Source organism: Pinus tabuliformis, chromosome 2_2, assembly GCF_031772625.1.
Source record: "Pinus tabuliformis cultivar Carrire ecotype Pingquan chromosome 2_2, CPIR1, whole genome shotgun sequence".
In the NCBI taxonomy this organism is placed as follows: Eukaryota; Viridiplantae; Streptophyta; class Pinopsida; order Pinales; family Pinaceae; genus Pinus; species Pinus tabuliformis.
The window spans coordinates 280,966,892-280,994,185 of record NC_142300.1 but is presented as its reverse complement, the minus strand read 5'-3'; the positions used below and the strand labels follow the sequence as shown (position 1 = coordinate 280,994,185).

Below are 27,294 nucleotides of genomic sequence, written 5' to 3'. Positions count from 1 at the left end.
GCAAGGTGCACCATGGACATGTCTATTGCCCTTTGTCAAACTTGGCACGTTGCAAATTTGTGTAGCTCCCATTAGTTAGGCCTACTAAGAGAAGCTCGGAAGGGAACTTGGTGATTTGCAAGTATGACGCATGATGAACAAGATTGGCATAAAGAACTTGATTAGATTTTATAGACTTGTGATCCTAGGATACATGTAGATTCCAAGAGTTGGGGATTTGCTATTTTAGGGTTGCAATGGATGGGTAGAAGTGCCCTAAGGCGTAAGCATCCGAGAGTACAATTGTACAATGCACTAGTTGGGTTCACATTCATTTGGCACACATCCACTAGATGAACTTCTTATGTGCACCATTGCTAAGCACACTTGGGTGTGATGGGCACATTTGTTGGGTGTGTGGCATCTCGGGCCCAACGTGATAAAGATGTTTGATAGTTGATGGAACAAGAATGAAGTGGGAAAATGCACCATTGGCCACACATTCGTCAGGCACACATCAACTGGACACACTTGTTGGGTGTACCTTTGTTGGTTGTGCTTGGGCACCTTCAGCACAGCAGCATTGGATGTCAGATAGTGGATGGACAAGAAGGGGCAGAGACTAATAGGCACACATATGTTTGACATGCTTACTGGGTGCACCCTTAGGCACCATTGGCTACACATTCGTCAGGCACACATCAACTGGACACACTTGTTGGGTGTACCTTTGTTGGTTGTGCTTGGGCACCTTCTACACAACACCATTGGATGTCAGATAGTGGATGGACAAGAAGGGGTAGAGACTAATAGGCACACATATGTTAGACATGCTTACTAGGTGCACCCTTGCCATGTGTGCTTGGGTGCCTTGGGCACACTTGTTAGGTGTGTTGTGACTTAAGCACAACACCATTAGATGTTGGACAATTTGAAATCAAGTAATGAAGGGGGTTAAATGCATCATTGATCATAGAAGTTGGTGATGTGGATACTTGAGTCCACTTAAGCATAGAGAGGTTTTTAATATGCCAAAGAAGGATGCAAGTGTGAGACAAGTCTTGTATAAGTAGTGGACACCTCAAAGTTGCTAAGGCATCATCCATTGATCATTCACCAAGAGTGTAAATGAGCTCGATTATCATGCTAAGTTCAAGGTTGGCATGGTAGGGTGAAACTACACTAACTGAGTGAGAAGAAAAAGAAGACAAGAATTACAAGAGGCAATCTTTCAATTTTTTAAAGGGTTTGGATTGTGAAAGTCTATTGGGTAGTAGTTAAGGCAATACTTTCTTTGACTCATTGTATATCTAGAATAAAGTTGCAATTATGTTGTTATATATCTGTGACATTTTTTATATGATAACAATAAGGCACTTGCCTTGGATGCTACCTCTACTTTGTGTGTTGTTATAATATGTTTACTTGAATGAATGTTATGTTCCTTGCAATGTATTTTGTTGGTTAAGTGTTAAGTATTGTTGGGATGTTTTAAAGGTTGTGGTGGGACATGTGCCTATTGTTTAATGAATTTGATTAAGTTGGATTCATTTGCATTTGATACATTGTAGCTTACAGTAGAGTTATGAGTAGACCTCAAGTTAAAGTGTGTAGTGTGGTTGTTGTAGGTGTATGTTGGCCAACCGACTGTGGTTGAGTAAAACTAGTGTCACACAACCTCAAGAGTCAAAACAGGCTTGGGGAAACTTAGGTTCTTGTAGAAAAATTCTAGCAAACTGTAGGTTCATGACAAATCGTATCAAAGCAGTGCAAATGTTCATTATGTTTGACCAAACTTGAGGCAAATTAGTAGGTTTGGGGACAAAATCAACCACAAGAGTGACTTAAAGGTTGGAACAAAAACTTTGTTCCTTTTTTAATCAAGCAATCAAGACTACATTTTTGCACAAAAGTTGAATACTTCAACCTCTCTTAACCATGACTTAGAAGGGCGCTTCAAGCTTCGGTGGCAAGTTAAGCAGGTTGACAAAAGTAGGCTGAGGTAGTAAAGTAGATTGAGTCTTTGAGACTTCGGGTAGATTCTTTGCCCATACCTATATGCAGATGGATGGTGCAAAAGAAGGTATGTGATGACAATGAAGCAATTGAAATTGCCCAAATCTAGTGTTAAGAATGTTGTTTGTTTCCTTTATTATCAGAATCATTTTGCTATTGATTTTCCTTTGAAGAAGATGTTGGAAGACTTGGAAGTACTCCAAGTGCAAAAAATTTAGAAGATAAAAACAACAGTGTTGGGAGGAGCCCAAGTGTACCAAACTTCAAAGGCATAGGTTCTTGATAGGAAAATTTAGGGTAGTAGTTTGGTAGGCAAGTGTACCAAACTTTTGCATGTAGTTTAATATATTTGTGTTAATTAATTCCATAAATTCAACTTAACAAGTTATATTTGTGTTGATGGGTTGAATTTGTTGTTTGGATGGACTCTATGGTATGTAATCTTAGTTGGATTTCCAATATACTTTTAAACCATATTTTCATTTTATTTTTTAGTACTATTAGATATTATATCTTACCTCATTTTATGGTTAACATTGTATAACAAAAACATGCGTTGTGTTATGTAATTAATACTAACATGTAATATTGATTTTTTTTGTCAGAATGCTATAGGTAATGATTGCCAAGACGATGATCCAAATTATGTTCAACATATATCAAGAGATGATGAGGATGAGGATGAGGATGATGGTGGTGAAGGAGGAGATGATGATGATAGTTGCGGTGTTGGTGATGATGTGGATCAGAGTAATGAGGATGGTCAAGATGATTATGAGGATGATCTTGGTGGTGGTAGCTAGGCATATGCACATGCATTGTTTTTTATGAAGAAATTATTGTGTAGAATGACATTGTTATGTTTAGATGGGTGTTGTGAATTTACCCTATATCAATGAGACATTTTGATTTTGTAATCATACGATGAGTTTGATTTATGTATGTTGTTAATTTATCATAGAATAACGATATTCATGAAATATTTTGATTTGTTAATCATATTTGAATTTTAGTTGTTTTGATTAAAAATAATACTGATTTTATTAGTATTATGTTGCTATTTTATACATGTTTTGAAAATTGTTAATGGCACATTGTTATTTTTTTGGATGGATGTTGTCAATTTCTCTTAAATTTCTTTACAAATGATTTTGAATTGTGATATCTGCTTTAATGATATTTAGAAACTATCATATATTTCACTATGAATCTATAAAGGGGGTCATATATGTAAAGAAAAATATACTCTATATAAGAAGTCAAATGCGGATGTAACCATGGATGCAAAATTGAAAGTAAAATTGGATGTTAAACTAGGAATTAATACAAAATGCAAACAATTGACATACAAAGTGTTTTAAATTAGAAGTGAAAAATTGTGCAATAGTTGACACAAAGAAGGGAAAAAAACATGGCATACAAAAGGATATCAAATTGGGCAAAAACAAGGACACATAAATGGGCACCAAATTAGATGCAAAAAAAGACAACAACTAGATGTAAAATAAGATGCAAAGTTGAGCGTTAAAAAGAAGAAAAAAACGTTACAAATTAATATGCCAAATGATGATGCAAATAATGGTGTAAATTTGGGATGCAAACTTGGGTGCAAAAAAGGAAAAAAAAAAGATGTAAGAAAAGACATAAAACAAGATGCAAAATGGGGCTGAAAAAAGGTGAAACCAAGGATGCCATATTGGATGTAAAAAATGATTCCTAATCACATGAAAATTTAGGCTCGAACTCAGACACAAAATTATATGCAAATGTGGACACAAAATGAGGCAAAAAAAGATGCAAATTTGGATGGTGAAAACGATGTAAAACTAGACACCAAAGAAATGCAAAATTGGATGAAAAAGTCGGTGTAAATAATGGTGCAACATTGGACACAAGTAGACAAAAAATGGTGCAAAAAGGGGCATAAAATAGCTTAAAATTGGATGCAAAACTTGGTGCAAAAACAAATACAAAATTAGACGTAAAAAATGGCTCTACATTGAATGTACCATTAGACACAAAATAAGATGCAAAGGTGGACTCAACATAAGATGCAAATATAAATGCAAATTTGGATGCTCAAAATGATGTAACATTAGATGCAAGAGATGGTGTTAAAAATGATGCAAAATTGGATAAAACAAATGACGCAAAATATGGTGCAAAATGAGATGGGAAAAATGGAGACAAATCAAACGTAAATGTGGATGTAAAAAATGGTCCAAAAAAAGATGCAAAAATGGGCACAAAAATGGATGCAAAATTTGGTGCTAAATCAAATTCAACACATGGTGCAAAGATAGGCACCAAAGCTGGTGCAAAAATATAAGCAAAAACTAGTGTAAGACTAGATACAAAACCTGGCGTAAGATTAGATGCAAAAATTGACACAAAATGGATGCATAAAAAGACATTAAATTGGATTCAAAATACAGTGTAAACTTGATGCAAATGATGGTGCAAAAATGGAAGCAAAGAATGACACAAAATAGGAAGCAAAAGAGAATGAAAAATAGATGCAAAAAATGACACAAAACTAGAAGCAAAACCTGTCATAAAATAAGATGCAAATCTTGGTTCAAAATTTGACGCGATAAATGATGCATAGTTTGGTGTAAAAAATGATGCAAAATCTAGCGTGAAAAAGGATGCAAAATCAGGTGCAAAAAGGACGCTTTAAAAATTGTACAATAGAGCCAGATTTAGCGCCAGGTTGCTCATCACAATTACAAAAAAAATGCACTAAAATCTGGCGCTAAATCTGGCGCAAATCGCTGGTTTTGTTGTAGTGTTTGATATGTTCAAGGAGAGGCTTTGTGTAATGGAGAACACGTTCTTTGCTAAAAGGGAGTGTTAGTTTTACCTATGTAGCTTAGATTATTTTGTATGCATGTGTAATTTTACGTGCGTGTGATTTGGCATGTGTAGTCTAGTTCCAATTTTAGATGCTTTTTCCATATTCAGCAGTTCAATTCAAAATCTGTCTTTTTCTTTTTTTAGAAGTTGCATGTGTAGTTAGAGGGTGCAGTTCAAGTTTGTACTCGCACTTGTGTACTTGGATTCCTAACTTAGTGAAGGGGGACAAATCTCTAGGTGGGTGCATGTTTCCATGCCTTAGTCTATCTACATGTAGAGGTGCACCATAATTGGCTTGGTTATCCCTGTGAGGAAGGTGTATTAGGGTTAGGAGTTAATATTGCCAGTAGAGGTGGTATTGTGCATTTATTTAGATTCATTGTGCCTGTTTTTCTTCCTAGTCTATAAAGTGGAAGCACTTTATGGGTTGAGAGTTGAATTTTGAAATGTTAGCAGTTATCTTCTTTTTTTTTAATTTAGTTTTGGAGATTCTTGAGGTTTCACAGGTATTGTTTCTTTACTTAGATTCCATAGTGTAGAATTTTCTCAATGTGGTGACACAAAATATCACATTCCGTGAGTTCTTTCTTTAAGTTGTTTGCTATGGGTTAAAAATTTTGTCGAGGATGAAAGAAAGCATGCATATATTCTATGTTTGTATCTGTACCATTTTCCTTTTTATTCTAATTGAGAAAAGAAATAGTTAATGGATATTAACATAATGTCAGATCAGATTCACATTTTCTATTAAGATCTCACCATTGGTAACATGCTTTATTTCATTATGATGCACTCTATGCTTGTTTAATTCTCTTAAATGGTAAACAACTATTGTTACTCCAATGACATCTTACAAGCAGTTTTTTGAGATGGCAGGCTCTAATCACTGGGGAGCCTGAAGTTGATTCCAAAAGATATTTCCTTGTGGAAATCACTCTACACATATCGAGATGCTCTTCTTGATAAATTGCAAAATCTTGGCAAGGAAATTAATGAAAGAATTGATGATCTAGATAAAATAGAACATTTGATTTTACGGTTAGTTAAAAAGAAACTTAATGGACATCTGAAGAGTTTTGGAAATGATGAAGTAACTGAAATGAGAAGTTAATGTTGGAAGAATCAATAGATGTGTCAAGCAGTGCCTCAGAGGTAAAGATACCAATTTTCATTATCTAGTAGGGCTCCTTTGTGTGTGTATTCTGAAGTATATTTAGGATGGGGGTTGACAATATACATGATTAATATATAGTATAATCAAATGTATTTACATGCACAGTTATGAAGTTCTATCATTATGTACCATTGTTTTTATTCCTCTTGTATAATTATTTTGCATTAAGATAATGGATCATTTGAGTCCAAAAATGTGCACTTGCCATTGGTATCCAATGTGGAAATGTTAGAAGGATTCCAAGCATTAGTGAGCCAACTTACTTCTATTTGGAATGCATTCTTGAGGTTTCACGGATATTGTTGCTTTACCTAGATAAATAAATTTTACTTTCTTCTGAAACAATTTGATTTTATCTTGTCCTTAATTGTTAAAACTTAGTTGGAATTAGAAGCTCATTTTCTTTCCATTTAGAGGTCCTTGAATATTTGCCTTTGTTGTATTCCCAATTGAACCATGACACAACTAGATGTGTTGGTATCCAGTGAATTCATTTCTTTGGTATTTTGGGTGTAAGGGTTCCCATGCCTAAACTTTGTTGGGTTCCATCCAAAGTGCTAGATTGAAGAATAATTGGTCTGGCTTCATGTATATATGGTAGCACAATTGATTCAATGGCTATTTATTGAGTTCCATCCAGAAATAGCTTGTACTCCTTTGAGAGCACACACGTATGTAGAATTTTGCGATTTTGGAGAAACCTGATCCAACATTATTCAAGGAGGGTTGGGTCATTTGAAAAAAGTGGTACAAATACAGGATTTTTGTAATGTCTGACCTGATCTTCATGCAACAATATGCATATGCCTTGACAATTGTGTGAGCTGCAAGAAGTCTAATTTTCACCTTACATCTAATCTGTTTTACAAATGAAGGATAATAGAGGCCTCTAGATGTTAACAGTGGTGATGCAACCAAAGTTTGTATCTACCCTCTTTAGCACACAAAGGAAACCAACTTCCCATCGACATCACATACCTCTTAACCATCCACTGGGTCTACATGATTAAACCTGTAAGCGTAATATTCCCAAAAAGAAAATTTCCAATATAGCACTGAGTTTTCTAAGTTTATGAAATGTTTCCGATGAAGAATTTATTCAAAAGATTTGATGTCAGAGCGTTGTAGGTGTACTTTCATCATTTTGGTTGTGAGATAATATAGGATGGTAACATATATTTTACAAACATTCAACTAGAAAATACCATGGATATATGTCATATGTCAAGGGAATGAGCATTTTTTATTAATGTTTTAACTCAGAATTATGACAACAGCCAATAAAATGGCACATAGTCTAGTAAACGGTTGTTACAAAACACCAAAATTCATATTGGAACATGATAAATACACCAGCAAGCATACCTCCTTTCAACAACTACAAAGTCACCCGCAAGCTCCACTTTATTATCAGTCTCGATCCCTCAACAAGAACCCAATTTCGGCTCCCCAACTAGATTTTTATACACAGATTTTTGCAAAACCCAAAATCGGCTCCCCAAGTAGACTGTTATACACATATGTTTGGAGGTGTACGAACAACAAAGAAATAACTTGGGAGTTGGGTCTCTTTCACAATTTTTTTGACTGCCACTTTGAATTTATGCCCTTAGGGTCATCTGAGGGTTGAGTATAGGAGAAGTTATGTTCCAACATAATCTAGAGAAGTTATGGGAACTTTGTGTTTTGGGTTTTCAAAATCTTTTCTTTTGGGACTCGTTGGACTTGGGGTTTCATTGAAGGTGGTTATTATTTTTTTCTCTCTTGTACAACAATCAATACCAATCACCACTCCATAGTATTTCCACCTTATCTGAGCACTACACGTTTGAAAGTCTCAAGATTGATTTCTATATCAATGCTCACCTTGAAGTTTAAAAATTATGAATCCATCTGAAATACATTGATCTTAAAGGGATCTTGAGAATGTGTTTTGAAATCATAATATTTTTAACTGTAATCATTTTTTTTCAAATATCTGAAGTTGTCTTTGACCAATTAATGATTCCATGCAATGGTTGTTTAATTATTCAGTCATATCCTACACTAGAATGTACAGTCAAAATTTGACTTGGCCTTTTCACTAACGACGGAGTAATAACTCTTCACAAATTATATTTCGATGGCACCTGTGATTAAGCTAATGGAAATTGCTTCATGATGTTAAGATCAAACTTCTCATCCTATGATGAAGAATGATTTGTAGTTGATGATATGTTCATAGGATAATACCAGATCATCCTCATCTGAAGTGTGAATCCTTAGTGGTAGATCTTGTTCAATATTACAAGTATCAAGAAATAATTGTATGCCTTAATTCTGTATAAAGGCAATTTTTTTAAGATTGTTTATGACTGTAAGGCAAAGATTCATCCATCCATAATCTGTATTAGTGATATGACAACGTGGAAAATATTTGATATTATAATAATGGCACTATGTGTCTCAATACCCTAGAGCTTGGTTCTAGATACAGAGACCTATTTGGAGATCATCATAGTACAAAAACCCCATATGTATCACAGTTAAAACATTAACAAATGTTGATTTGGAAGCATGATTTATTTGACACATGAAGTAATAAGAAAATCCCGTGACAACACGCTTATGCTTGAAGTCTACAAGAAGTAAAATTTCAGGAACTAAAGGAACTCAAGTAAACAGTGAAATTATAGAGGCAGTGTGGCAATGTCTTGGATAAGTATGCCAAGAATTTGTTGATGAAGCTAGGGAATCTATGTTGATGATTTGACACATCTAAGGTTTGAGTAGAAGTAAGGGTCATGAAACAATAGTGGTCATAATTAGTAGCATCAAGAGAGTAGAAGAGATAGTAGAAAATGGATAAACAACAATAGTGGTGAGACTTGTGAAGTGTAGAAGAGGCAATTGCATGGAACATGGAAAGTGACAACAATAGTTGGGTACAACAGTGTAGTGGCAAGTTGATAGAAGTAGGCAACAGTGGGAACAAGTGCGAAAACAACAACAGAAGCATTACGCATCAAAATTTATTTGTAATTGGGCCATTATCCTTGGTATGAGATCCCAACCTTTAGGAAGATTTTTCTTCCTTCTAGCTTGACAAGAGACACAAAATGTAGGCTATTAGCTAGGGCTAGAACCTCTCACTATTTGAGAGGAAAACCCGCACAAATTCTTCTTATAGAGATTCCAATTGACGAATACGAAGACCAAGACCCTTGACCTTTGTGCCACTATAAGACCAAGATACAACTCCTCTTCCACTTTGATCTTATTTCGCTTCAAAACTTTCGGCCTTCCTTCTAGACTTCTACTACTTCCTCTTTGAATTTAGAACTTTTTTTTCTCAGCCTCTCTTCTGCTGGTAGCATCAAAATTATTTGTTGTATCAATACCGAGATCACTTGTTGTTGTAGCATTGAGATATCTCCACTGAAATAGCACCGTAATTGTACTGATATTGTAAGAGCACCGAGACCATTATTGTAAGGGAACCGAGACCTGTAGTTACTGTAGTCATTGTAACAACATTCGGACTATTCACTGTAATTGCATCTGAACTGTTCATTGTTATTATCTATGTAATATATTTGAGCTCCTTCACCAAAATAATTGTCTTTGAAATTGCTATCCGAACTTATATACGTAATTAGCATGTGTTCCTGTACCCTTACCCGAGCTCCTTCACCGAAATTGTCTCTACAATTAGCCACCGAATTTCAGAGGTGATATGAATTTCTTGACTGTGGAATAGGCCGAGCTGCCTATTTATAGTAGTTTTTCCATGTATATTAGCTGACATGACCATATGAAGAGTTGTGTCTCTAATTTAGGTGAGCCGACATGAGTTCTATATTTCATCTTGAAGCCGACTTGAAGAAGGATCACTTGTGTTTGTCTTGGAGGGCTACTTGACAATCTTATTGACTTATATACATTTGTAATATGCCCAAGAAGAGTTCTTCAAACATGAAATTGAATCTCTTTTACTTTTATGAGTAGATGACAAATCCTAAAGACTCATAATGGGAGCCATCTAAAAATAAATTCCTTGCTCATGAAACCCATTAATTAGTAACTAATCGTTATCATAATATATTTTTGCTAAAATATAATCCTTGTGTATATTTATATTATTTAGTTTCCTATTATGGTAATAGAGGAGCGCATTCGGTGCATTATGCTTTCTATATTTGGTGAATGTTTCATATTCAGGTTTAGGATATGAAGGTACTCTATCACGTAACTGGGGCTATCACTTTGGCTAATTAAATACCATGGGTTGTTGAGCCCATATATATCGCACATGTAAATTTCATGTTCTTTTGACATTTGGATTATGTTCTTGCTTTTTTGAGTCTTATGATGAATAATTGTGCCTAATTAGAAACTTGCTTGGAGTGGGGTATAATGTGGATCATAATGTAGAGAGAAAAAAGAGACAGGTTACATTTTAAAAGATTGCGCTTTCCACCATTTGATGATGAGGAAACTCCTTTAAATTATGTAGGAAATTTGTTAGATGTGGACCCCCATCATGGCAACTTTGCATCGTCTTGCAGGACAACTACTTTATGACTTGATTGATAAAAACTATTTCTATCTCTTTGATATGGAGTCATTTTTCAAAACAAAAGCATTGAACATGTGCATATTAGGTATTATGAAGCCAATGCCCAGGAAATTGTTGGGTCAATCTTTGGTCATCTATTTTGTTTTCTCTTGTCATAACTTTTATTGTTGCAATCAAGTTCAAACTTTTACTAACATGTCTATTTTAACAACAAGAGGGCCAAAGTTTGATCCTTTGTACCAATATATGGAGAAGGGTGATGAAGACTGGAATGATTTCAATGATATTAATAAGCTTATTATCCACTCTCCACTTTAGACATAGTATAGAATTTTATTTCGTCATCTCTACAACAATAGGCCTAAGAAATTTAAGTTTTTTGTATATCATAGTCCCATGGTGATGTACATAAAAACTTAAGATCTAGATTTACCAACATTTTATTTTTATCCTCTGATTCATCCAACTTCTTTTCATAAGACTAATCTCCATGAGGGGAAAACTTACAAGGAGGATGATGACGATGATATTTTTTGTTCCAGAAGGTGTGGAACCTTTGTTGCACCATATACCAATTTACACAGGTACAACAGTTGTTGGTATTTCATTACTTTTGCTCCAACATCAATTCAGTATGCAATCAAGTCTTATGCGATGAGAGAAAATATTCCTCTTGTTTCTGATTAGTACAAGGAACAATGGTATGCATTTTTATGATGCATGACACATATTTATGTTCTTTGTGTTCTTTAGTTGTGTTGCATGTGCCATGGATTTGATTCCTTGAATGCTTCATGTCATGCAACCCCTCATCATAGGACTCCAAAGGATCAAAAGAAGAAATACTTGTTTCATTCCCTTCAAGCTACCAACGTTTTCCAAACAACTAAGCTAGATTGGGTAGAGACTGGGCTTCAAGTTTGCAGACAAGGTTACAACATGTTGAAACTTATTATTCAGCAAACGAACTTGAATTATCTTCATCTTGATTACAATTTCAAACTAAAGCCTATGAAGACACTCACAACAAAGGAGCATAAGAAGTAATGTTTTTGAGATGCTTTCCATTTATGTTGTGAAATTTTGTGACCAAAAAAACTAGTTGTCAATGCAGATATCCAATTTTGACTAAGAAATGTAGATACTTTCTAGTTAGTAGATAGATTACAATATACATTTTCACATGTAGGGAAGTTAACTAGTATGTATCGTTACAAGCATATTGGATTATGCCCCAAATAAGAATGTGTAAATATTTGAAGCATTTGATTTATTATTTCTTTAACATTGGGCCTGTTGGGAAAGGACCTGAATGTGGATTTTGGGCTCCAATGTGGAAAGTATTGTTGTTTTTCATATGTGGTATAGTACCAGTGCTAGAAAGGTGGCTTGGAAACTTGCTTGCATGACAGTTTGAAGGTCGTCATTCAAAGCCTCATAAAAAATTTTCTTCGATGGTTGGCAAGCCATATTATCTCAAAAAAATCCAAATTAGTTCTTAGAGTGATTTTCAATTACAAGTACTAAATGATGTTGCTTCCCTTGGTATGATGCTTCAAAGAAGGAACATCAAAGAGAGCGTGTACAATATTTTCCATGTAAATCTAAACAAACTTTCTCTTCAAGCATTTGGACACTCCTAGATATATTGATTCCTCTTAAGAGCCCTCAACATGGTACTGTGTGGAGAACTAGTGTAGGCAAAGTAATGATGCGTAAAGGCCATAGTTGTCTCCAATTTAGGGGTTGTGGGGAAATTTACCCTTAGTGCATTGGAAAAGTGAAAGAAGCAACACAATATAAAATTTATAAATTGAAGCTTTGAGAATTCTCTCTTCTAACATTTCCAATTCACAAACTCAACTTCATAATCCAAAATCAATAACTAAACTATAGCCAATGCTTGAGTTCATTCATCAACATGTAACATGTAGATGTTGCATGCAACAAGGCCACCATGTGATTACAACAACAATAATGAGAAATAAGTGTACACATAGATGCCATGATTATAGCCAACCTAAAAAATCAATCACATCTATGGATCACCGAAACATGGATTCATGTATACGGAAATACACCATCCACTCTGAGATAATGAATTAGTTTTTCAAGAAACATGAAATCCTCCATAGATCCTTCATTTCCATCCACAATGTGGCTAATACCATTTCTAATTACATGTGGACATGCATGTTCTAACATTTTTGTTTCTTCAACAACTTAAACTTTCCTAGATTGCCAAATTACCACTTCCTACGCCTACATCCAAAATAGTCTTGCCTTCAAATTGGTTCATGTTCTCAAATATAGTTGTGTAATAAGCATACATCCTCACATGTCACATTTGGGAAAATATTTGTATGGAATATCCACAATTCCCTCTCTTCCCATGTCTTTCCTTGTACCAAATCACTAACATTCGTGCATAGCCTTTACTAAATAACATAGGTTTTCTCTCTTCAACATCTCATAATTATAATGAAAAATTGCCTCAAGATGTTGTTTATAAATATAATTTTCCTCATGAGAAGGTGTATCATCTCAAGGATAATTTTTCTCATCAACGGACCACTCCCAAAGAAAAAATTCCAGATTTGGATGAACAATTAATTCATCAACAAGCATCGCCTCATGTGCTTTTCGATCTTGTGCTACAAACACATGTCATGAATTCAAGCCATCCTATGTCTGAAGGAATTATTTTTTATCAAGGTCATCGCTCATAAATTTCATTACGGATAATGCCTTCATATTCTAAATCAAACCCATCACAAATAAGATTTATGTCATTCCAAGATCAACAAGATATGCGTGGTGGAAAAAGTCAAACTGTTCTTTAATTCAATATAGGCCCACCCATATTTTATGGATTGCAAGGGGATAAAGTTAAACAAGTGAGTGGAGATTATTTAGATGAATATCCTTCTCTTAATTCTCAAATTGATGAGAGGTCGGATGAGACAGATAAGGTTGTTCAGAAGACAACATTGGACAAGGACGCTAAAATTTACCCAAATATGAGGATATTAGTAAATCAATCCAAAGGAAGTTATGTTGAGAAAATCGTTGATTCTTCAGGGAGTTGCAATGCTAACTTGGTTGGAAGCTTTGGTGGAATAGAATTTTCAGTGAATATGAATACATTTTCCCCTTCTGGTTGGGGTGATTCTTATCAAGCTTACCAAAAAACTGAAAATCTTGAAACTTTTGTGGCAACACAATGCCAACTCAACTTGCCTATTACTATAGGGGATAATGGATCCATAGGCATTCTTACTAATGCCATGCAATCATTACAACTATATGGAAGAATGAACCAATTTTCAAGACCTAGTTTAGAGGCAAAGCAATAGAAGTTAGATCAACTAATCTTCTAGAAGAATATGGCACTCTTAATCATGATGTGGATGTTCAAATTAAGTTTCCCACTGTGGATCAAAAGCTGGGTGAAAAGTTGCAAGAGACTGCTTCAAGAAGTCTATGAAGTTCAACGTAATTTTTTTCACATTTACAACTTCCCTCACATTTATTGGTTCCTGAAGCCCAAGCACTTTCATAACAAAAACAGGTAAAGTCAAGCAACAAAACTGGTCCACTCTCTTTTCATTTTTTGAAATTAGAATGAAGTTTTATTAGAGGCACTGTTTGTTTATGTGTTTTGGTTAGAAAGGGATTTGCTCTTGGTTTTATGTGACTTTAAATTTATCATATGTAGCATGTTGAGAAATGGGAAAGAATAATGTGTGAGATTTATCTTGCAGAAATTGATGTCGAATGAAATGATACCGAGTTTAACCAAGATATAGTTCATTTTGGTAAAGGTGGAGGAACATCTTAAAAAGATACCTAAGAATACACCATATATAAAGTTTGAAGATAAGTAATATATGGATTTTTCTTTTGGAGATATGTTTATTTTTTACCCGAGATATCATAGCAAGAAAAATATTGACATCGTAGAAATTGTTTGAGGGCCTCATTGAGGTTGATTTTTATAATTTCATGCTTGATTGATACCATCTCATATGTCAGGAAGACTTTAAATATGAATTAATATATTCCTGAAACAAATCAGATTCAAATTTTATAGATATAAAAGATAAAAACAAATGTCAATGCCTTCATTTGATTGTTACTTGACTCTGATGTGGGTGGGTTAAAGGAAATGTGATTGGAAAAAGGATGGGGAGACAATGCATAGCATGTATTGGATATGATTAATTTTATGTTAGAGATCCTTTAGGAACCTAAGCCATCGACTTTGGAAATGTTTCTAGTAGGGATTCCTATGGTTTTTAATGTTGTGATTCTTTCACCGACTCATGTTTATTTTGGGCAAGCAAATGTTTTAGGAATTCCAGATAAGACATCGGTGGACAGGTAAACAGATTTTTTATAATTGAAATGTCCATTCCATGATATCCTCTCTTTATTATTTGGTTGCATTTTGAAAGTTTCTTTTGATTTTGTTTTGTTTTTTAACTATGAAATTGAAAATACTTTCTATCATGTCCATTTAAACAACAACTAAAGCTGGAATATGAAATTAGCATTACATGATATTGATTGGAATCCTTATAGCCATTTTATGTTAAAAAGAATTCATAACTATTAAAAAAGTCTACTTTCATGTTGTTATTTGAGCATATGTTGTTTATATAATTGACCAAGTTCATGCATTAGAAAATGAAATGTTGTTGCGAATAAAATGACAAGGATTAAACATCACACCTTAGATTATTTGTTTTCACAAGTTATATACAACTTGATATTTTTAGCATGTAACTTAGTTGGCATTATTGTGCCTAAGCTTCCAATGAAGGTTGAATACTAAGTTATTACAGTGTTATTTTATATGGTGACATTTTATTTTCTTTGTTTATACAGGTCATCTAGCCACATTATAGTGGCCACTAATGCCCAACTGAAGAAATCTTGTTTGAGTTTCTTGCTTGTATGGGGAAAATGGCTTTGACACTGTTGATGTTGAGGTATATTTCGTATAAAATTTTTAAAGTCTACTTTAGTTTATATTCTAGTATTCATTGTATTTCATGTCTTACACTCTGCATTGTACCTTCTTTTGTTTAAAAAAAGGAACTCGATATTGATGGTAAGAAGCAGGAATTGAAGAAAGAGGTTCAGAGAAATAACACTAGAGCAACAAATGCAAAGAGATAGAGAGAAGAGAACTGATATAATGATACCCTTAGATTCAATATCCCACATAAGACACACATAGAGACTGATGGTCAAGTTTCTAGAGTTGGTGAATTCACCTACAATGCCTTGGCAACATAATGATAATGTTTTGAAGTGCTGAAACATCATTTCATTTGTAAATTGTAGTCCAACCAACATTAATTTGGAAACTCATATTGTAATACTTTAACATTTCATATAATATAATTTGCGTGGTTGAAATTATTTCTAGTTGCACTTGATATTGTTAGTATTGTAATTAATATATGAAACTTCGCGTTTTGATATAAGATGAACATGCACATTGTATGACATTTTTAAAATTTAGTTTGAAAAACATACTAATTAATTTATGTTGATTAATAATGAACACATAAAATAAATTTAAAACTACTAAATTAATAGTTTATATTGATTAATGATGAACACAAATAAAGTGAATATACAACTAAATTAGTCATTTATAGTGATTATTAATAAAAATAAATGAAATGAATATAAACTACTAAATTAGTCATTTATATAATGAATATGAAACTACCAAAAAAAGGTAAATAACTACTGCAAATGATAAATTTGTGATTACAAATGAAGACTAAATTTTTCATATATACAACTATTAGTAGCTAATTTATAGTATCTTGTAACACGACCAAAATTTAGTCATATTTCTCTGTTCATTAATTGGTTTCAAACAATGACTAAAATTTGCATATATATGACTATTAGTAGCTAAATTACAGTATCTTATAACACGACCAACATTTTGGTCATTAATTGGTTTTCTTAGGTGATCATATAGTAATATATTTTATAATGACTAAATATACTACTAGAAGATAAAATTGATACAACCAATAAATGACTAAGCTAAAAACGACCAAAATTTGGTCATGTTAAGATACTGTAAATTAGCTACTACTGTTCACCAACTGAAAAAAATAGTCATTTATATGCAAATTTTAATCATTTTTTTAGTAATTAATTAACCATTTTGTACTAGTGAATAGGTCTGCAATTTTTGGCCCATACAAATCCCTGCAATTTCACACGTATGACAAAAACTAAGTTAGAAAAATTTGCATGTGTGGCATATTTCTCTCTCCTTAGACCTTATCTCTCTCTCCTTTGGATTTAGCTCTTTTTTTATCCTTATTGGTTTTCTCTCTCTTCTTAGCACATAAATCGAACTTGCTTGATATTCCTCCAATGAGGTCAAACTGCACTATATATATACACATCCAGGAGGTTGAAAAGGTCACTTCTAGAGTCGACTTGTCTAGGCAGGGTCGACTTGGTCTTGTGGGGACAAAATTGACTATTTTGACTCAAATAAAATTATTTTTCTTGCTTCTTTCAAAATTCCAAATGGGACTTGACTCAAGTATAATATATTAACTCATGAAAAACAATATTTTGACTCAATAAAACCTAGTAGCTTGGAGAAAATGCTTGACCTAAATAATAATTTAACTTGAGCATGAAACCCATGCGTGAAAAAATAAAAGTTATTTTTCTTCTTTTTCTTTGTTTTTAACATGAAATATGCAATGACATAAGTACTATGATAATTATGAAGACTGAACCTAGTTACAATTTCCAACAGTCCCTCTTAACTAGTGAGGTATTCATAATTACACAACGGTACAAGGATACTCTCAAATTGAAATAATATCATAAGAAGAGTTAGATTTATAAGCTATCATCAAGCATCAACATCATAACCATCATTTGTCAAATTTCAATATAGCATGGCCTTGACTAACAAGCTCTAACTCTCCACTAGATTAGAGCACAATGCTGGGAGGCATAGATTTGGACACCAACACCACAACCTCTTCAAGGCACATACCGCATCCAAATGTTCACCAAGTATTCCCTTATAGGACTATTCTTATCTTGGATTCCCAATCCTCAAATAATATCGGTCCTCTTCAACTACTCTCATCTTGGATACCCTGACCAATCATCAAAGAGTATCGGTCCATGGGACTACTACTTATCTTGGATTCCAAATTCTCAAGGAGTATCAGTCCCAATGCTTATCCAATCCTCCATTCTCCCTATCAGTCCCTTCAGTATATTTACATCTATTATTCCCACATAGTACATGACACATGGAGAATACTGTGTCCCACATCACTCCTTCTCAGCTAGGGAGGTAGTCCTTACTCCCTCTCAAATAGGGAAACATCATCACAATCCTCTCAATCATCAACTATTTATTATTTGTGTAGATCTTAGTAGCAGCTTCAAGGGCTCCTATGTTGCATCATCATATCCTACCTGAGATTCGACCTTTCTGGATGTCACAGAGCCAAACGTTTTCACAATTCAACATCGTAACAAGGTTCTTGCCATCATCCTTTCAGATCATTTTTCCATCAACCATCATTTGTAGTATATAACATCAAAAGTACCTTGTCAAATCCATCAGTTTTGATCCAATCATAGCTCTTTCTATCCAACTGGGAAAGTGAACTTCTTCTAGATCAACATTGAGTTCATCATGATCAACAAACCATCTCATGACTTCCTACTTCAAATTGTTTCATTTCCTGGCTTTATAATGTATACATTTTTTCCATATACTCTTTTAGGAAGTCATACCATATCGAAACATATTTTCTCAAAAATAACCTCTACTCAAGGTGTCAAATTCAACTACTTTCTCCCTCTAAAGTTCACATCCCTTTGCATGGTCTATCTTCATATTGCACTATAGTTCTTCTTCATGCTCTTCAACTTTCAATCATCAATCAATGTGTTCCTGAACCAATCAACAAGTTTTAATATCATATCCATCAGGGTCTTGATAGCTCCCTCTAAATTTTCCATTATTGTCTTTCTTACGTTCTTCAAGAGACCATATCGGATGTTAATCAATATCACCATGTGTTCTACTCATATATCATTCTTCAATATATTGAATAACCATATGGAAGGGTTCTGAATTTTCCAATCTAACCAAGGCATACCATGCTCATGCTTCCAAGTATATTTCTCAATCTAGCTCTTCCTACAATACTTTATGAAGACATGATTCTAATTTCTGATGAGGAGCTCTTTTCTAAAGATATACATACCTCTTACTTTCATACAACCATCTAGATAACTCCCCTTTTGAACAAACTAATTATTTCTTTGAATATGGTGTCTATGATAAGACTCCTTTCCTTTATAAATGCTCTAATTACACCTTCATGTTGCAACTCGCATGTCTTCATACCTTCAAACTTCTTAGATTGTTCCACAGTTGTTTCCATGATCTTCTAGTGGAATATATTTTTTCCATGTTATTATGAATCTTCCATAGACCGAGGAACCTTCTATGATGTTGCATATTGTCCTTGATCCTACTTAATGGATTTTCTTCTATACTATATCCTTGTATTTCCTTTTTTTCTAAATGATAACTTCTAGATCATCAAGCTACAATGTAGTTACTGTATGAACTGTGAAATGCTAGATGGTCCAAATCCTTCTATCCTTGCCTTGCAAGATGATAACTTCCAATAAAATGAAACTGACTATGTAGACTCTAATCCTTTCAATGATATATTCTTATTTTCATGATTCTATAATTTGGAAAATCCAAGACTCTTATACAAATGTAACTGCATATATTTCCCTATCTGTCATCTTCTAATAAAAGAGAAAACACACAACTAGTAAACTTGGTAGTAGTGGAGTTCTTCAATAATAGAGATCCTTATGATCTTCATTCTTCGGGTTTTTTCAAGTTCTTCATTTTGTTTATCAATTTAAACTCCACTCCTTTCCTTCCTCTTATTGTTGTCCCTGTTTTGAGGATCCTTGGGACAATCTCTTTTAAGGTGTCCATATTAATTGCACCCAAAGCATTGTACTTTGGACATGTCTTGTCTTCCACGTCGCTGATTGTTGTTGTTGCTATTTTTTTTTTTTTTTCAACGATGTTCAAATATTCCAAACTTTCCATTCTTCTTCTTTACTCTAGAAGCAAAAGATTGAGACTTTCCATTGTTGGGTTTGGTGTCATCTTTGTTACAAAATCATAAAGGCAGAAATATTCTCTTATATTGATAATTACTTGTGATATTCTTGTGGACTTGCTATCTTCTTTATGTTCTTTTTTAAACTTTGTTTCATCAAGCAATCATCAAAACAAAACATGAAGACCAATTATACTAGATGTAGGCACTTAGTCAGGGCTAAAACCCCTCTCTAAGGGAAACCCTAGACAAACTCTTCCACTAATCAAATTGAGATGGACCAAGACCTTAGACCTGACCAAACACCTTCCTCCTCCACCAAATTAGCCTTCCAGTAGTCTCTTCTTGTCTAGCTTCTATAACCCAACAATAACCCAAAATTTTGGCCCCCAGCAACCAGAATTTCGACCCTACTACAGATCCAGAATTTTGGCCTTCCCAACAAATTCAGAATTTCGTACATGTGAGAGTACAGAGAGAAAATTCGACTTCCTTTTTCTTGAAAAATCCTTCCTTCTCCTTTGCTAGGGTTTTCTTCATCTTCCTTAAACTTTGAACCCTTTTTCTACCCCCGACAACTGTTGAATGAACTTGTTATGAATGTGCTCCAAATGAGGTTGAGTTGTTGCCTTTATATAGTGAATCAGTGAGGTCGAATTCTCTTGATGAGGCTAACCTGTCCTTCTTGAGGCCGACTTTGTGGAGGAGGCCTAAATGAGCTATTTTACATAAAAATAACTTTATTTATTGATTGACAAAGCCCAAGAAGTGCCTTTTACCTATTGACAAAGATAATGACTCTTGACATAAACCTTATTAACCTATAATGGAGGTTTTGACCTAAAAACATTGACCCAAGAATGAAACCCATGCTTTAATAAGTCAACTTGTTTTATAATAAAATTTATTTTTCTTTTTTTCTCATAAATACATTACATTATGACTCAAATATAATTATGAAGACCAACACTAGTTACATTTTTCAATAATATTTTGCTTTGAATCTTGTCTCTTATAGAATACTCAAAACCCATATCTCATAGAAGTTTGGAGTGTCCTTTCTTGAATAGATGTTTATCAAAAAAATACTCCAAAATGAAGGTAAAACATTGAGCACACAAGTACTTAATTCATGGAAATAACTTCTTCAAGCCCTTGAAGTTGATCCTTTAATTATGAGATAACTATAAGATATGAGGCTAAGCATTCATCTTATGATAACCTTGTTTTGTAAAGTTGATTCCTCAAGGATATTTTCTAACCTATGGTACTAATTGCATATAGTTTTACCAACTTATCATAGATTTATTTAGATGTGGCCAAATATACAACAAAGAGAATGAGATGATCCTTGATGGACTTGATAAGAATCCTTTGAGACCTAACCTATCCTTTATTCTATTTGGCCAATTCTTGAGTCTTATCCTTCTCCGGTTTTCTAACTTTTCCTAGAATGTGGTCCATGACTTCATTTTGTATGAGCAACAAATCAATTCTCTTCTTCCATGCTTGAAAATTTGATGACCCATCAAGTTTGTTTCCTTCTTTACAAAATGAAGTCATTTGATTTGAATATTGAGACATAAAGAGTAATATAGTACTTACTTGTCAAAAGAATATCATGCTTGATGATGATTTCTTCAAATGTGTTGACACTTCCAAGATTTCCAAGATACTTCAATGATGTCCTAGGACAGTTGGTGAAATAGTGACTTCAAACTACTTCAAAAATGAATGGCGTTGCTTCCAATTATGTAGATGATGCTTCAAAAAACCTTCATGCTTCTTTAAGTGATGTCTTATATAGATATGTCTTCAAAGAGCTTCCAAGAGAGAGATGATGATATTATTCAAAATGATCATGATTAACCAAGAGCCTTCAATGAGAGAGAGATGGATAGTTGATGCAATAATATTTATTCAAGATGAATGATGAGTCTTCTCCCTTAAGCCCTTTCTTATGTCCTTACTTATTTCGTCCAAAGTAGCTCATATGAATGTCTTCCACTTATAACAAAGCAACCGATCAAACGAGAATTGTAACCTTGAAACAAGAACTCTAGCCAAAAATCACCCAAAAAACATAAAAAAATAGCCCAAAAATGAAAAGTGTGAATCTTGGAACGATGTTTTTTTGGGGGGAGTAAATTTTCAACATTTTTTAAAAATAACAGTAAAAGGCAAAAAAAATTGCACAAAAAATATCGAGAAATCTTTTTTTTCACTAAAATTCTAACATTTGTTAGCAATGACATTAAAAATAAAATACCATGACTCCAAAAATCATTAAAATTCCAATAGTTTTCAATAATTCAGTGAAGATAAAATATCATGACTCCAAAAAACCTAAAATTTAAAACAATTTTCAACCATGATGTTATGACTTTGAAAAATGTTATAATTTTGGCATTTTTCAACCATGACATTAAAGATAAAATATCACGACTCCAAAAAACTTAAAATTTCAACATTTTTTAGCCATGGAATTAAAAACAAATATCATGACTATAACAAACCTTAGATTTTCAACATATTTTGAGATCAAATATCATGACTAAATTAAACCTTAAAAATATATACCTAAATCAAAAAGTCATTATACCAAATGCTTAAAATATAGTTGTTCTTAGCCTAAAACAACTTGGCACATTGCAACGAAGACTTAAAAATCAACCATCAAATTGACACATAGTGGGGGCATGTTTGACCCATTAGAATTGAAACTTAAAAATCAAAAATCAAATTAACGCATAGTGGAGGCGACCTTGATTCATTGTAAAACAAATTGAAAAATCAATTATCAAATTGGCACGTACTGTGATCAGGTTTGTAGTCGAACATCGACTCAACCCTTTTAAAAAAATAAAAATAAATAATCATAACCCAAAAATAAAATTAATAATAAGTAAAACCTTAAATTAAATTAAATTAAAACATTGAAAAAATAAAAATTAAAAATGACAAAAAAAAAAAATATAGAAAAATTGTATTAAAAAAAACCAACTAAAAATAACTCATAAAACCATGAAAATTCAAACATAAAAAATAAGAAAAAACAAAAACAAATATTAAAAAGACAAATAAAAAGGTTAAAAAAATAATAATAATTAAAATTAAAGTTATAAATTATATATATATATATATATATATATATATATATATATATATATATAATGTCTACCACCATCACCTAGTTGCCAAAGGGTTGTGGACCAAGGCGCTCGCCGTGACCCACCGTCCCTTGGCAGTGAGGCCAGAGCGGCAAGTTGATTCGTTAAATCACCCTCCACCATGCTGGGGGTGAGAGGGTGTGTTATGAAACCAGCTCAAGAAAAGATAGAAAAGATAGATCAACGCCTTAGAATTTAGCCTCTTCGAGGGGGCAACCTCCTTTACATTACATAAATGAACAATTATTAGATGATTCAAATGACAAAACCTCCTTTCTATATATAAGAGTCTAAGGAGTCACAATATAACCCAGCCGACCTAACAATAATAATATAAAGCCACAAAAATAACAATAGAGGGATTATATGGGGCACAGTAATAACAATATGGGGATAATAGGGGCACAACAATATTAATAAGGGATGCAACTACAATATTAATGGGGTAATTACTAGTATTATAGTGACCCAACATGCCCCTCTCCTTCAAAAAAAGTGTTGTCCTCAACACTTGAGTAGTTCTGGATGCATAAAATTCTCATCCTCCCATGTGGAATCTTCAGCGGATAAGTTCTTCCACTTGATAAGATACTCTGAAATTGATCGATTTCATAGCTGTCGAGTTCTTGTTTCTGTGACTGCTTTCGGTTCCAATATAATTTTTCCTTCCTCGTCAAGTTCTAGCAATATTGTTTGAACTGGGAGCTTGTCGCCTATAACCTTCTTTAAACATGAAACATGGAAAACTGGGTGCAATCGAGAAGCTGCAGGAAGCTCCAATTTGTATGCCATAGTCCCAATATTTTGCAACACCTTGTACAGACCATAATACTTTGGTGATAATTTGTTATCCTTTTTAGCTTGCTTGAGGGACATTTGCTTATATGGTTGTAGTCGTAGGAATACCCAATCACCTACATCAAAACTTCTTTCGCTACGATGTTGATCTGCCTGTTGTTTCATTCTATTCTGTGCCAACACGAGGTTATCCTTTAAGAGATGGAGGACTTGTTGATGTTTAATGTGATGTTCCACTGCTTGAACCTTAGAATTTTCTCTTAAATATGATGTGATGGATGGTGGCTGATATCCATAAAGTGCCATAAATGGGGTCATTTTTGTTGCTGTATGGAAGGAAGTGTTATACCACCATTCAGCCAGAGGCAACCATTTGACCCATTGTGTCTGTTTATCAGATACAAAGCAACGAAGATATCCTTCCAAAAATTTGTTTACTATCTCAATTTGCCCATCAGATTGAGGATGATAAGATGAGTTATGAGCTAACTGAGTACCAAGACAAGAAAATAATTCTGTCGAAAAATTTCCAGTGAAAATGGGATCTCTGTCACTTAAAATAATCTTTGGGTTTCCATGTAGCTTTTGAATTGTTTCCATAAATGCAGTAGAAACCATACTAGCTTTAAATGGATGTGATAATGCACAAAAGTGTGCATACTTGGTAAGTCTGTCAACTACCACCATGATGACACTCTTTCCCTCAGACTTGGGTAAACCTGTGATAAAATCCATTGAAACCTCCTCCCAATGTTGGCTTGGAATGGATAAAGGTTGTAATAGACCCGGTGTCTTAATTGTTTCAACTTTATTTTGTTGGCAAACCAAACATTCCGCCACAAATTTTTGAATATCCGATTTAAGGTCATCCCAAAAAAATTCCTTCTTAACCCTGTGGTAAGTTTTTAAAAATCCTGAGTGCCCTCCTAAGGGAGAAGTGTGCAATTCCATAAGAATCTTTTGTTTTAGTTGGGAATTTTTACAGAGGTATAAGTGATCTTTGTACCATAAAGAATCATTTTGCCAGCTAAATGTATAAGACGTACTGGAATCTTGTTGTAACTTTCAAATAAGTGCCCATACTTCTTCGTCATTCTTCCATTCCTCCCTTGCTTCGTTTATCCAATCTGGTTGGATAATAGAAATGGCGCACAACAATGCTTCCACATCCTCATCCTTTCTTGAGAGTGCATCTGCCACCACATTTTGCTTCCCTTTTTTGTAGATGATTTCAAAGTCATAACCCAACATCTTTGTGACCCACTTTTGTTGCTCTTCAGAGGATAATCTTTGTTCTAAAAAGTATTTAAGGTTATCATGATCAGTTTTTACCTTGAAGTGTCTTCCCATTAGGTAGGGTCACCATTTCTTAAGTGCATGGAGTATTGCCAAAATTTCCTTCTCATAAATAGCTTTGTGTAAAAAATTTCCCTTGATTGGACGACTTTCAAAAGCAATGGGTCTTTCATCTTGCATTAAAACAGAACCAATTCCATTTCCTGAAGCATCGCATTCCACAATAAAGGTTTTTGTGAAGTCCGGTGTAGCTAAGACCGGTGCTTGGCACATTGCCTGTTTAAGATGTTCGAAGGCCTTTGTTGCTTCTGGAGTCCATGAAAATGCATCTTTCTTCAATAATGTTGTTAGAGGTGCTGATATTCTCCCATAATTCTTAACAAACTTGCGATAATACCCTGTCAACCCGAGAAATCCTCATAGATGCTTTATGGATGTGGGGATTTTCCATTCCTTAATGGCTTTAATTTTGCTAGGGTCTACCTTAACTCCTTCATGAGATACAATATGACCCAGATATTCCACCTCTTGTACTCCAAAGAAACATTTTGATCCTTTTGCATATAATTGTTTCTCCTCCAATAGTTGTAGCACCCTGTCAACATGTTCAACATGATCCTTCCAAGACTTGTTGTAGATTAGTATATCATCAAAAAATACTAACACAAATTTTCTAAGGAATGGTTTGAAAATGGAATTCATCAAACCTTGAAATGTTGAAGGTGCATTGGTAAGGCCAAAAGGCATGACCAAAAATTCATAATGACCCTCATGAGTTCTAAATGTTGTTTTCATAATGTCTCCAGTCTTCATTCTGATTTGATGATATCCTGAATGAAGATCCAACTTGGTGAAGTAAATTGATCCATGCAATTCATCCAGTAATTCATCAATGATGGGAATGGGAAACTTATCTATAATAGTGAGCTTGTTAAGCTCCCTATAATTCGTACACATGTGCCATGATCCATCCTTCTTGTGTACTAATACTACTGGAGCAGAGAAAGAACTTTGACTCGGTTGAATTATACTAGCCTCTAGCATTTCTGCAACGATACGTTCAATTTCAATCTTTTGGGCATAGGGATATCTGTACGGCCTGATGTTTGGAGGAAAACTTCCTGGAATCAAATGAATAGCATGATCATGATCATGAATAGGTGGGAGACCTTTGGGAGTCTCAAATACCTTGGAATGATTGTCCAAGAGTTTTTGGAGATGTGGAGAAATAGATGATTGCAATGTGGAAACATCTAGCGAACATAATTGTGCAATTACACCCCTTTGTTCCTTTTTTAGAAGCTTTGTCATACCATTAGAGCTAATTATCTTTCCTGGTTTCCCTGCAATACCCCTTAATTCAACTTCCTTTCCTTCCACGGAAAATTTCATGAAAAGTTCTTGAAAATTGAAAGCTATTGTACCCAAGGATTGTAGCCATTGTACTCCTAGTACAACATCAGCACCTCCCATTGGAATGGAAAGCATTGGGCTAGTCAATACATATTCTCCCATTGATAGCTTGATATTATGGCACTTTCCACAGCAATTTATTGTTCCTCCATTTGCAACCATCACTTGACACTCTGGTGTTGGGTATAAGAAGCAATTCAATTCTTTTGCTACCTTACAATGAATAAAATTTTGGGTACTTCCTAAATCAATCAACACTAGTACCTTTTTCTTCTTGATTTGTCCTTCTATCTTGATGGTTTGAGGAGTGGTAATTCCTGCCAATGCATTACAAGATATGGTCAGATTCATTTCTTCTTTATCTAGGCTTTGTTCCTGGAGTATATCCTCTTCTTTTGACCTTTCTTGCTCCTTTTCTTCTTCCTCTTCACAATCTATGTGGAATAACTTCTTCTCAGCACACTTATGACCTTTAGTGTATTTGCTATCACAAATGTAACAAAGCCCTTTTGCTCTTTTTTCTTCCAACTGTTGTGGTGTCAACCTTATAGGTTGTGGAAAACTAGGAGCAACCACACTTCCATCTTTATAGTTGTGAGGGGTATGCTTCCTGGTTGCCATAAATTTGCTTTCCATTTTTCTTGCTAACCTGAATGCCTTCTCTAATGAATCAGGTTCCCAAAGGGGAACATCATGTTGGATATTATCCTTTAAAGTCCCTATGAACACATCAATCCTATGCTCCTCTGGAATATCTTTTACCCTTATGTTCAATTTTTGGAACTCCTCAATGTGCTCCATTATTGAACCCTTTTGTTTGAGACTTATCAATTGGCTAAAAAAGGTGTTGCTTTT

The 27,294-nt window shown here is 34.1% G+C and overlaps 1 long non-coding RNA gene across 1 annotated transcript; it reads left to right on the top strand.

The window, feature by feature from the left end:
• Positions 1–2,399: 2,399 nt before the first annotated feature.
• On the top strand, positions 2,400–2,989 carry LOC149192402 (uncharacterized). The gene is made up of 2 exons (XR_016254881.1): positions 2,400–2,428; positions 2,601–2,989. It is a non-coding gene; the product is annotated as an uncharacterized LOC149192402 (long non-coding RNA).
• The last annotated feature ends 24,305 nt before the right edge of the window (positions 2,990–27,294 follow it).